At 40.9% G+C, this 12,899-nt stretch overlaps 1 long non-coding RNA gene across 2 annotated transcripts in view; it reads left to right on the top strand.

Moving 5' to 3' along the window:
- Window positions 1-12,899, top strand: part of LOC115300785 — a 57,595-nt gene that overhangs the window by 15,607 nt on the left and 29,089 nt on the right. For both annotated transcript variants that reach the window (XR_003912842.1, XR_003912841.1), the window contains exon 2: window positions 8,859-8,966. This is a non-coding gene — a long non-coding RNA (uncharacterized LOC115300785). The remainder of the gene's footprint in view (window positions 1-8,858; window positions 8,967-12,899) is intronic.

Genomic DNA, 12,899 nt, shown 5'->3' with positions numbered 1-12,899 from the left:
GTTCTCAGTATTTAAGAGTCTCATGGTTTGCCTCCCTCCCTCTCTGTAACTTATTTTTCCCTTTCTTCTTCCCCACGGCCTTCTGTTAAGTTCCTCAAGATTCATATATGAGTGAAAACATAATGGTATCTGACTTTCTTTGACTGGCTTATTTCACTTAGCATAATACCCTCCAGTTCCATCCATGTTGCTGCAAATGGCCAGCCGGATTTCATTCTTTCTCATTGCCAAGTAGTATTCCACTGTTTATATAAACCACATCTTCTTGATCCATTCGTCAGTTGACATTTAGGCTCTTTCCATGATTTGGCTATTGTCTAAAGTGGTCTTATGAATACTGGGGTACATGTGCCCCTATGCATCACACTCCTGTATCCCCTGGGTAAATTCCTAGCCATGCTATTGCTGGGTCATAGGGGAATTCTGTTAAATTTTTGAGGAACCTCCACACAGTTTTCCAGTTTGCATTCCCCCAACAGTGAAAGAGGGTTCCCATTTCTCCACATCATCACCAGCATCTATAATCTCATGATTTGTTCATTATAGCCACTCTGACCAGCATGAGGTGGTATCACAGTGTGGTTTTGACTTGTATCTCCCTGATGAGTAGTGACATTAAGCATTGTTTCATGTGTCTGTTGACGTCTGGATGTCTTCTTTGGAAAAATGTCTATTCATGTCTTCTGCCCATTTCTTCACTGGATTATGTGTTTTCCAGGTGTGGAGTTTGGTTAGTTTTTTATAGATTTTGGATACTAGCCCTTTATCCAATATGTTATTTGCAACTATCTTAGGGAAAAGACTTTTATAGAGAAGATGTGGAAGCAAGGAAATTATTTGATTGGCTATAGCTTAAGCAGTTGCCTTGTTTGGGAAAGGCTAGTTGACTGTGATTGGTTGTCCTTAGGTTTTTATTTCTTTACCATGAATAGTTTTCAGTCTTAGGATTTGGTTTGCTTACTCAGGTCACGAAGGCATTAAAGCTACCTCAGTCAAATGGACTCCTTGTTTAATTAATTTCACAATTGAAAGCCCTGACAGTTTCTTCATACTCAGTATAGTACAAATTGCTTTTCTAAATCGAAGAAGTGTGATTATTAATATTAAAGCTATGTGTGTTTGTTTGTATCCACCAGGTCCCAGAAAAAAAATTGTGAGTTAAAGTGCAGTCCTGTTCCCGTATCAGACTTACGTTTTTGTAAGGAAACCTAGAGAAAAATATTAAAATTTTAGACTGGTAGGGTGGTATTTTTTGAGCAGGAAAGCCTGAGTACCCCTCAGTTTCCAATGAATAAGAAGCCCCCATTCCCAACCTTCAGCCTCTAAACAGCTGTCTTCAGCTTCCATGTACTACAAGGTGCAGGGGAGAGGAGAGAGGCTTTGATAGCATTGGAAAAAGGGACACTTCCCAGCAACAACAGTAAGTGCTGGGCCTTGGGAGACAGTGTTAGGTGGGTCTGTATATCTGTACAGTTAGGAAGAATCTACTCTCCAAGGCTAAGTCAATTTCCTTCTCCTAACTCCCTGGGTGTACTTGACCTGTTTCTTTCCTCTTCTTTTGGCTTATTCCACACCCACCAAATTATGCCCTTCTCACTTTTATTGTATATCTAATATTAATTATTATTTAGACATGAAACATATTTCCAAACTGTGTTTATGTGTATATCTATATTGATATTAATATAGATATTGATATCTTCTTATTGAAATTTACAAAGAATTATATAGGAGTAGGTGGTTGCAAAATTTGTGGATAAGTTTGGGAGATATAGCTTCATTAAAAGGACAGTGAGACTCTCCAGAATGTTAACATAAAAGGAACATATGTTTAAACAGTATATACCAGGGCGCCTCAGGGGCTCAGTCAGTTAAGTGACCAACTCTTGATTTCAGCTCAGGTCATGATCTCATGGTTCGTGGGATTGAGCCCCGCATCAAACTCTGTGCTGACAGTGTGGAGGGATTCTCTCTCTCCCTCTCTCCCTGCCCCTCATTCATGCATGTTGTCTCTTTTTCAAAATAAATAAAAATAAAGTTATATATATGTAAATATATATTCATATACATATGATTCAAACCATGAATCTATCATTCACTGAGTTTTGTGACCAAGCCAAGAATGGTATCCAACTAAATAAGGATCCGACAGAAATCAAGAAATGACCAGAAGGCAGAGAAACACACCCTCACTCCATGTCCCCTCACCACACTTCCTCAATCCAAAAGAGAAAGCCACAGCTGAGCCCTAGGCTCTGCTGGTCTTTATATGGAAATCTGTGAGCAGCGGCAAACATCGAAAGGACAGGGATCCTTTGTGAAGAGCCTCTGAAAGCCATCCGTTCTGATTTTGGCAGTGATGTAGACAAAGAACACAGGCATTTAGACAGGCCTGTGGAATTCCAATTTAGCCACTTATTAGAAGCTCTGTACCTTGGGCAGGTCCCTTAACCTGTACTTCATTCTCTTTTCTCACTCTGTACTTCATTTTCATCTTCTGGAAAATGGGACTAACAATATCCTCCTGGCAAAGTTACTGAAATGATTTTTTAAAATATAACATATATGATATGAAAGATTAGTTGAAAGAGGGTACAGTGATAATTTACTGAGCTTTCCATTTATGTTTTTGGCACTTTTCTGTATGTAAATATAGTTGACTTTTGTTAAAATTGAAAGAAATGACATTCATGAGGTCCTAGTACTGTGCCTGAGAGATTCTAAGCACTCAGTGAATGATAGTTGTTATTTGCTGTCCATTTTAGATGTGAAAACCTGCTGAATTATATGTAATTGGGAAATGAATAAGAATGAAGCCCGATTGTAAAGGTTCTGATTAGTTTGTGCAGAAGCATAACATACCATTAAGCAGCCCACATGGGAATTTGAGAAATACTGTTACTAGCATCAGAGAAGGAAGTAGCTGGAAGGTGTGGAATACTACATTTCATGTCATTGAAGAGGGTCAATTTTATTGTTAGATAGCACTTGCCCTGGTTCCTGTGTCCTATTAGAGGTGCCCTGAAATCTTCCCCCCTGGTCTGATCCATCCACCATTCAGGCCAGCTTATGTCCATTTAATTTTTTTAAATATTTTTTTCATTTTATTTATTTTTGAAAGACACACAGAGAGAGAGAGACAGAGCACAAGTGAGGGGAGGGGCAGAGCAAGAGGGAGACACAGAATCCAAAGCAGGCTCCAGGCTCTGAGCTGTCAGTACAGAGCCTCTTGTGGGGCTCGAACTCTTGCGCTATGAGATCATGACCAGAGCCAGAGTTGGACATTTAACTGACTGAACCGCCCAGGTGCCACATGCTTATGTCCATTTTAAATGAAAAGTCAGTTTCCACTAGTTAAACACATAAGTTTTTCTGCTGAAAAATTGGGACAAGACTTGATCTAATCAAGGCAGTTGATATAATCAGTCCTTGATTTAGTAGCCCTATTTATTACAACACTGACTGAAGAAGACATTTAAAATGAAATCCCCATTTTCATAATTTTCTTTGACTATCACAATTTTCCAAATAGTTTGGATACAGGATTTTACTGAGTTTAGTCTGCATTTATTTAGATGTCAGCAATGGGAGGACGCCATAAAACGAAGTAGGAAATAATAACCCAAATATATACTCTCCCTTGACTCCTAACTGCCCTCTTTCCCAGCCCCAGAATCCAAGTTTCCCAGACTGACACCTGGGAAACTTTTAGTGTGTCAAAATTAAGCTAAAATATTAACTATTGACAAAAAAACATAAGGACAGTTATAGAATAAAAGCATATCTTTAAACAAGATCTGGAAGTTCACTTATTGGACTTAGCCCAGACCCTAGAGAAAATTAGAATCTTATCTCTGTTATCAGCTGAAAAGAACAGATCAACATGAGTTTCCAATTTAAATAAATGAACAGGGGTGATGAGTGGGGAAAGGGGCCAGAGAAATTTAGCAGGAAGCAGCACTTCAGAGGTAAGGACTGTCATTCCCATTTTACAGAGGCAGAAACTGGTTTTTACTTACAGAATATTACTAGCTGGTGAGTAGCCTGAAGCTCCACTGGATCAACTCACCATTTAACCCCCATGGAGCAAAAAGGAAGGCAGTTTATCAAGCAGTTTCAGATGTAGTACCTGACTTAGGAGAAAAAGAATGGAGGGCCTTCTCCTGACTCTGATGGCTCTTGAAGACCCAGGGTTGGCAGCCAAGAGCCCAGAGGGTCACTGGGACACTTTCTTTCACACACCATTGTCTTCCACCTGTCCCCTAGCCCTAAGACCAAATTCCCGTGGGATGCACAGCAATTTCCATATTCTTGATGTCCACCAGTACTTGGATGTCACCAAGGTGATGTGTCTGTGGCAGTTTTCTCATCCACCTTCCCTTCACAACCCCTGTCTGACTCTATCAAAAGAATGTAATCCACCTCAGGTATCTGCGTATCTTTCTATGATACCTTGCAAGGAAGCAGTGAAGAATGTTGGCATCTGTACGGTGAGCATGAGTAACTCTAATGACATGCAAGTCAAATGGTTCTCAATGATTTATTGTCCCCTAGTGTGTATTAGGAAAATATCAGAAAAGTTTTTCACTGGCAAACATACATCCAATTCCCACAAACAAAATCTAAAGCTATGTCCAACATCCTTTGGGCCCACAGAGAAGATTCTTATTATTTTAATATTCTCCTCTGACCACAAGGAAATGATCATTTGGCAGCTATGGATAGAAGAGTCCAGGCCAAAGTCTGACAGACCTAGATTCCAGATCTTAACTCTTCTCTATACTATGTGACCTTGGGAAAATACTTAACCCCTCTGAGCTGCATTTTCCTCACTTGCAAAAAGGGAAAAGCTGTCTTGAAAATAATGAATGCAAAAGACCTTGTTAATAATTATAATGATTATAGCAAACAATTCTTTATTCTTTTTTTCCTTAAAATCTTCCATTATCTTCAAACAAAATAAGAGCAAACCTTTCATTTAAGAACAAAAAGCCTGACTGGTGTTTGTGTGGCTGCACCTGTCTGCTCACTTACACAGTGTCACCATTTTCCAAGAATCAATACAATTATTTGCCCCTGGACATAGTTTCCCAGCAACACACATCTTGAACCAATTCAGGTGAATTTCCTTTGTCATTTATGATCACCTGCTCCTGCATCAAGTGGCTCTTTGCAACCTTCCATGAATATTAGGATTAAGCCTACTCAAGGAAAATGAGAAAATATTGAGTTTATACACTTTCTCTTGGGATTTTATGATTCTGAGCAAAGAGTCACAGCCAAGGCCACCATAGTCTCTATGGAGGGGGTTTGGTGGGTATTTTTGTGCCATGCAAACAGAGCAGAACAGATTTATTCCCAGGATTTTCTGACTGGAAGGAAAGGCAGGAGTTTCAACAACTATTGGTGATCAAGAGAGACCCAGGAAATAATCTGATTTTCCTGCACAAGAGGCCACCCTGACATTTTCTCTCTTTCCACTGAGAGCAGGCTGGCAAGGACCTTGAAGGCAAAACAGCAGTCAAGATATTGCCAAACCATTTAGCAAATAGTATATAAATTTTCCATGTTTTAAGTGTAAAAATTCTTCACTTTAAATTCCCTTTATTCCTTCCAAATCAAAATTTTTGAACTTTATGTTACTTGAATTCCTGTAGGCAAGATGTTTACTTTGATATTCACTAAAGTGGTCTTTTGTGATTGTTAAGCAAATTAATCATACTTTTTTTAATCATACTTTTTTAATTTGAAAAATAATGACAATTATTTTTGGTAGGGTTAAAATCCCCTATAATCTCAACACAATTATCATTGATTTGCTGTATTTCTTTTTACTCTTTTTAATTTCCTGCATACAAATAGTTATTTTTACTTCACATTGGTTTCTTTTTAATTTTTTTAAATGTTTATTTATTTTTGAGAGAGAGAGAGAGAATGAGGGAAGGCCAGAGTGAGAGAAGACAGAATTTGAAGCAAGTTCCAGGCTCCCAGCTGTCGGCACAGAGCCTGACACAGGGCTTGAACTCACAAACCGTGAGATCATGACCTAAGCTGAAGTCAACTGAGCCACCCAGGTGCACCTTATTTCCCATTGTTATATTCCATTGGCAATCTGCTTTTTTCTTCTACCTCTATATTACATGAATTTCTCCGTGTTACAACAAAATTTTTATAGCTACTTTAAAAACAAGTAGCTTTCAAAAAAAGAAATGGGGCACGTGGGTGGCTCTGTTGGTTAAGTGGCCCACTTTGGCTCAGGTCATGATCTCATGGTTTGTAAGTCTGAGCCCTGGGTCGGCCTCTGTGCTGACGGCTCAGAGCCTGGAGCCTGCTTTAGACTCTGTGTGTCCTTCTCTCTCTGCCCTTACCCTGCTCTTGCTCTATCTCTCAAAAATAAATAAGCATTTAAAAAATTTAAAAAAGAAAGGAAGAAAGAAAAAGTACCTTACTATCCAGTTAATTTGATAAATCTTTTATTAACAATAGAGTTCAGGGGCGCCTGGGTGGCTCAGTCAGTCAAGTGTCTGATTTCAGCTCAGTCATGGTCTCACAGCTCGGCTCTGCCCCTGAGTTTGAGCCCTGCACCGGCCTGGCCTCTCTGCTATCAGCATGGAGCCCACTTTAGATCCTGTTTCCCTCTCTTTGCCTCTCTCTCTGCCCCTCCCCTGCTCGTGCTTTCTCTCTCTCTCAAAAATATACATTAAAAAAACAACAATAGAGTTCATTGTTATTGACTATTACCCAAGAACAAACATTCTCAAATGATCTTTGTCAGGGTCCTAAATTTGTACCAAGCACAGATAAGTAACTCTTTACTTTTAAGGTACTTTGTCTTATTCTGTACTTAGAAAAATCTAAAGTACAGGAATATTACAAGTGCCCTGTCCTTGCATAAGTTATTTATCCCCTAACCTCAGCCCTTTTGTCTGTAAAATGGGGATGATAATAGAACCCAGTTCAAGAACATGTGAGATCAGTTCCTTTCATATACTAAGCGATCATAAATGCTGCTGATAAATGAAACGTATGTTTGTTAAAGAAGATTCATTTCCAGTCAAAGTAAATGGAAAAGGAACTGTTGGACTTTTTTTGTTTTTTAAGTTTATTTATTTATTTTGAGAGTCAGAGAGCAAGCAGGGGAGGGGGAGAGAGGATCCAAATCAGGCTCTTTGCTGAGAGCTGACAGCCCAATGCAGGGCTCAAATTCATGAACCTTGAGATCATGACCTGAGCCAAAGTCAGACGCTTAACCAACTGAGCCACTCAGGCGCCCCAGGAACTATTGGACTTTTATTAACAGATATTAAATTAGGTTATGATCTTGCCCAAAGCTTAGAGGGCAGCCTAAAGAAATACATCATAGAGTAAATGGACAATGTTAGCTCCCGATCCTGCAGTGTCAAGCTTGTCTCTGTCAGGCACGAGCAGGCTCTCTCTTTGGTCTGACTCAGACCACAGCAGCCACTCAGCGGCTCTCTGCACCGCTCAGCTCAGTGCCTCCAGGCAAGCTAGGCCAAGCTCCTTTCAGTTGTCAAGAAAATCTCAGAAACTCCACCAGACAACACAAGATTGCTTTCCTGCAAAGGGCAGGCATGTTATTTTTCTCTAGCCTTCAAATGTCTAGATGTTATTCTAAACAAAATTTTATAATGGAGCCCACATTTGTAATTTACTATAAGGTATTTTTCAAAGATTCTAAAATCCCTTGTATGGGGAAGAGGAAGAAAAACTATAGATTTTTCAAATTAAAAAATTTATTTTGAAATAATTTTAAAGAAAATTTGCAAAACTAGCACAAAGAACTCCCATATATACCCTTCTGTGAAATCCCTAAAAAAATTTTTTAATTTATTTATTTTGAGAGAGGGAAGGGGAAAGGGAGAGAATGTGCATGTGAGCAAGGTAGGGGCAGAGAGGGAAGGAGAAATAATCCTTAGCAGGATGTTAGCCCGGAGCCCAATGTGGGGCCCAAACTCATGAACTGTGAGACCATGACCTGAGCCAAAACCAAGAGTTGGAGGTTTAGTGACTGAGCCACCCAGGCGCCCTGAGATCCCTAAATGTTACCATTTACCATGCTTGCTTCATCATATGTCTCTCACTGTTTCAAGTCTCAGAAAACTGTGTATGAGTTCAATGTGTTTTGTTTCTTTCTTTTTTTCTTAAGCAAGCTCTCTGTTCAACATGGGGCTCAAATTCATAACCCTGAGAAAGAGTCACGTGCTCTACCAGCTGAGCCAACGAAGTGCCCCTCAATGTGTTTTCTTTACAGTCACTTCCTTCATGTGAACTCGTACTTGTTTCCTATAATTTACAACTCAGTGTATGCTTTTATATGTATATGTATGTATACACACACAGGCACACACATTTATAATTTATCAAAGTGATGAACACATATGGCAAAAAAAATTAAATAGAAAAGATGACTTTATAATGGAAAGCCATAGTTCTTTATTTTTATTTTTTTAAGTTTATTTATTTTTGAGAGAGAGAGACAGAGTGAGTGGGGGAGGAGCGGAGAGAGAGAGAATCCCAAGCAGGCTCTGCACTGTCAGCACAGACCCCAACGTGGGGCTTGAACTCATGAAAAATGAAGTCATGACCTGAGCCAAAAACCAAGAGTCAGACTCTTAATTGACTGAGCCACCCGGGTGCCCCATGGAAAGCTGTAGTTCTACCCTCAGCTCCTCAGAGGCAATATTTTAACCCATCCTTTTTGCTTTGGGTTCTTCCCAAACCTACACATCTGTAAACAATATGCTTCTGCTGCTATTTCTTACTGATTGGACATTTTGTTTTAACTTTCTACTATGAAAAGCAACAATTTAGCCCATTACTCCCTCTCTCCCACACAGATACCACTATTGTTTTCCTGCTGGTCATCTTTGTATCCTCGACAAACGTGCTAAGTCTCCACTTGTGTTCAGCCACCACAGAAGGGCAACTGATCTACCACTTTGTAGGTAGGGGATATTAATATTCTAGTTCCTTACCCTCTTTGCTTCATCTAAAGCCCACCCCTTTATTTTTACATTGTCAATTTATAACATTTCATCCTGTTCTATAACCACCATTGAAATGTCCATAATTTGTCTAAATTCATCTTACAAGATGGAAAACTAGTAAGAATTTACATTTCCATGATGATGTAGGCATGAGTCATTGCAGAGCAGGTAGCATGTTAGGGGTCCTTTTCCACAGGGCCAGGCTCATGACAACCTGTCACTTAGTGGAGAATATTCCCCATGTCAAATTGAAACGGGGATTCTAACCTTTCACCTCCACTAAATCCCTTAGTCGAGTCTTCGTGTTTTTCCAACTTCTCACTACCACCCATCAGTCATTGTCTGGGCATCTGTATTTTGTCTCTTTGGCTCCTCCTCCTTTCTCAGGCTTGTGAGCACGCAGGAACCCTCTGAATGCCAGAATGTGCTGGCTCTGGTTCTCCATACAAATTTGCTTACTTTCCTTAGAGCAGCCTTTCATTTTAATTGGTTGCCAAGAATGAAACAAATTCAGTAGAATTCACGTAAATTCTAGATTTCTGTCTTCTATTGAAAAATTACAAGATTGGGTCACTGGACTCTGATTCTACAGGAATGTGCAACAGCATGGCTTTCTTCCTTTTACTTCCCTTACTTGTCTGGCCCCTGTGGTAATAGGTGCTCAACCCTTGAAATACAGACTTGCACTGACTCTCCTCAGCTCCAGCCCCACGTCTCACTCTGGCCTCTCTCAAGCCCCATGGGGCAGGCTGTGCCTCCCCTGAATCGCAGCCTCTCCTTATGTGTTCTCCCCGCCTCAACATGCGGTCCACGAACCAGACGGTCGCGGTGGGGTCACCTGAGAGCTTGTTAGAGATGCAGAATTTTGTGACCTATTGAGTCATAATCTGCAGTTTAACGAGATCTCTTAGTGACTCCTAGGCAGATTGAGGCAAGAACTGGTCTAGACTATAATTTCCTGCCCTTGCTTCATTGGGCATCTCCCCTTTCTCTGTCTTCCTAAATGTATTCAGTTATGCATGGATGTCCCCCACCCTTTTCACTTCATCATTGATTCTTTTTTAAGTTTATTTATTTATTTTGAGAGAGAGAGTGGGAGCAGGGGAGGGACAGAAAGGCGGAGGGGAGAGAGATCCCAAGTAGACTCTGCACTGTGAGGGCAGAGCCAGACTCGGGGCTCAAATTCATGAACTGTGAGATCATGACCTGAGCCAAAATCAAGAGTCATACACTTAACCAACTGAGCCACCTACGCACCCCACTGATCTTACAGATTTATTTTTTTAATTCTTTTTTATTATTAAAATTTTTTTAATGTTTATTTATTTTTGAGAGGGAGAGAGACACAGAGCATGAGCAGGGGAAGGTCAGAGAGAAAGGGAGATGCAGAATCAGACTCAGGCTCCAGGCTCCGAGCTATCAGCACAGAGCCTGATGCAGGGCTTGAACCCATGAACTGTGAGACCATGACCTGAGCTGAAGTTGGCCACTTAACTGACTGAGCCATCCAGGCACCCCTAAAAAAATTCTTTTAATGTTTATTTATTTTTGAGAGAGAAAGAGAGAGGGGCAGAGAGAGAGAGGGAGACACAGAATCTGAAGCAGACTCCAGGCTCCAAGCTGTCAGCACAGAGCCTAACGGTGGGCTCAAACTCATGAACTGTGAAATCCTAACCTGAGTCAAAGACACTTAACCAGCTGAAAGCCACCCAGGCGCCCCGGTTTATTTACTTTTAATTTTCACTTCTTTTCCATTATTTCACTGGATCTCTAGAGACACAGGAAAAAAAAGTTGTGTGGTCGGTAATTCAGCATTTTGACAGCCTTCAGACATAGATCTTAAAACACTAGAGCAATAGGAAATTTTACCATGTGCTGTTTTGGTTTTGTTTGCTTGCTTGTGTTTTGCGGCTATACTCTCAAATGAGAGCACAGATGTGAGACGGGATGACAGATGTTTATGATCTCGGTGGAATAGCTCCTCATGCAGGAGTCTCCTGGTGCCCTCTGTTGATTACTGTACGCCTGGAAGACTGGTGGCCACCATTCTGCCTGAAATTACAATAAAGACAAAGGGAATGGAACAGCTTAGCAGAGACGTGCAAAACCATGTTCCTTTGTTGTTCTGGGTGTATTTTTATTTTTAGCGTCACGACTGTGACTGTACATTTGTCCCAGCCATCCATCCAAGTATTTGTGGAAATTAACTGCAATGTTATGAATGTTTCACAGATGGATGAACCAAAGCTGATGAGAAAACAAACTGGTTCTGATCTTTTCACCATTTTGGGGATCTGAGTTTTATCTGGCTGAAAATAGATGTTTTCAATCATAAACTGTACCACATAGATTTTTTTCCTGCCAGAAACGGAATATGCCACGAAAGTAGCTTGAACTAGTCTTTCAAAATTGGCTGCACGTCGGAGTTACCTGGGAAACCTGGCTTCCACCAGGCGAGGTCTCATCTCATTGGTCTGGGGTGTGACCCAGGCACTGAGGGTGAGTCTCACGAACAGCCAAGGTGGAGAACCACGGGCTTAAACAATGCACAGTGCAGACACTTACTGTTTCTTTTGTTGTTGTTGTTTTAATTTTTTTAATGTTTTTTATTTATTTTTGAGAGACAGAGAGAGACAGCGCGAGCAGGGGAGGGTCAGAGAGAGAGGGAGACACAGAATCGGAAGCAGGCTCCAGGTTCTGAGCTAGCTGTCAGCACAGAGCCTGACGTGAGGCTTGAACCCACGAACTGTGAGATATGACTTGAGCTGAAGTCTGACGCTTAACCGACTGAGCCAGCCGGGTGCCCCAACTTACCGTTTCACTTAACCGCAAGACTGGAGATGGCACTGTAGGCATGGCTCAGGGACTCAGTAATGTCCTCAAGGACCCAGGCTCTTCCCAACTTTCTCCTTAGTCATTCTCAGCATGTTGTTAGTGCCTCCACCCTGATACAGATGGCCACTGCAGCCCCAAACATACAAGGTTCAAATAGCAGGAAAAGAGAGGCGAAAACCACTCCCCTCTCACTTGTTCTTTGTCAGCAAGGAAAGCTTTCTAGGAACACTCCCTTCTCCCCTACCTCCGGAGATTTCTCCTTATTTCATTGGCTAAATCACCCTCAGACTAGCTACTCAATGACCAGTAAAGAAGAATGGCTTGTATCAATTACTGTTGCTATTACAAAATAAGATGAGGGGTTCCATTAAGCTAAGTACAAAGAGGGGGGTGACTGGTAGGTGGGCAATCAGCAGTTCTGTCTCTGCTATCCCAAACACATCAGTGATGACTCATCATTAACCTGAGGGATGCCATCAGGCTCTGTTGGACTCTATGTTAATTTTTTTTCTTTTTGGTGCAGTTCTAACTATTTGTAAAAAGTAATATTCCATGACTTTAATTCTTTCTTAGAGGTCTTCCAAAGAACAAAGAGAAATTTAATTTAAATTTGTGGTGATTACCATATGGGTTGATTGACACTTTTAGAAATTTGTTACATTATGGGATCTTAATTGATCTTATTTTTATTCATGTTTTGCCATTTTATCATTTAGGGAATCCTTTTCTCATACTCTTCAATTTTTCTTAGCTATCTTTTTTAAAAGTTAGAGAGAGAGCCATGCATGAGTAGGGGAGGGGCAGAAAGAGGGGGAGAGAGAGACTCCCAAGCAGGCTCTGTACTGTCAGAGCAGACTCTGATGCAGGGCTTGAACTCATGAACTGTGAGATCATGACCTGAACTGAAGTCAGTAGTTAACCTGGATGCTTAACCAACTGAGCTGCCCAGGACCCCTTCCTAATTAAATTTTATTTTAAGGGGTGCCTGGGTGGCTCAGTGGGTTAAGCCTCTGACTTTGGCTCAGGTCAGATCTCATGTTTGTGGGTTCAAGCCCC

This window comes from Suricata suricatta, chromosome 9 (genome assembly GCF_006229205.1).
Source record: "Suricata suricatta isolate VVHF042 chromosome 9, meerkat_22Aug2017_6uvM2_HiC, whole genome shotgun sequence".
NCBI lineage: Eukaryota > Metazoa > Chordata > Mammalia > Carnivora > Herpestidae > Suricata > Suricata suricatta.
Note: the sequence above shows the minus strand (reverse complement) of the source record. Positions and strands in the feature narration are given on the sequence as shown.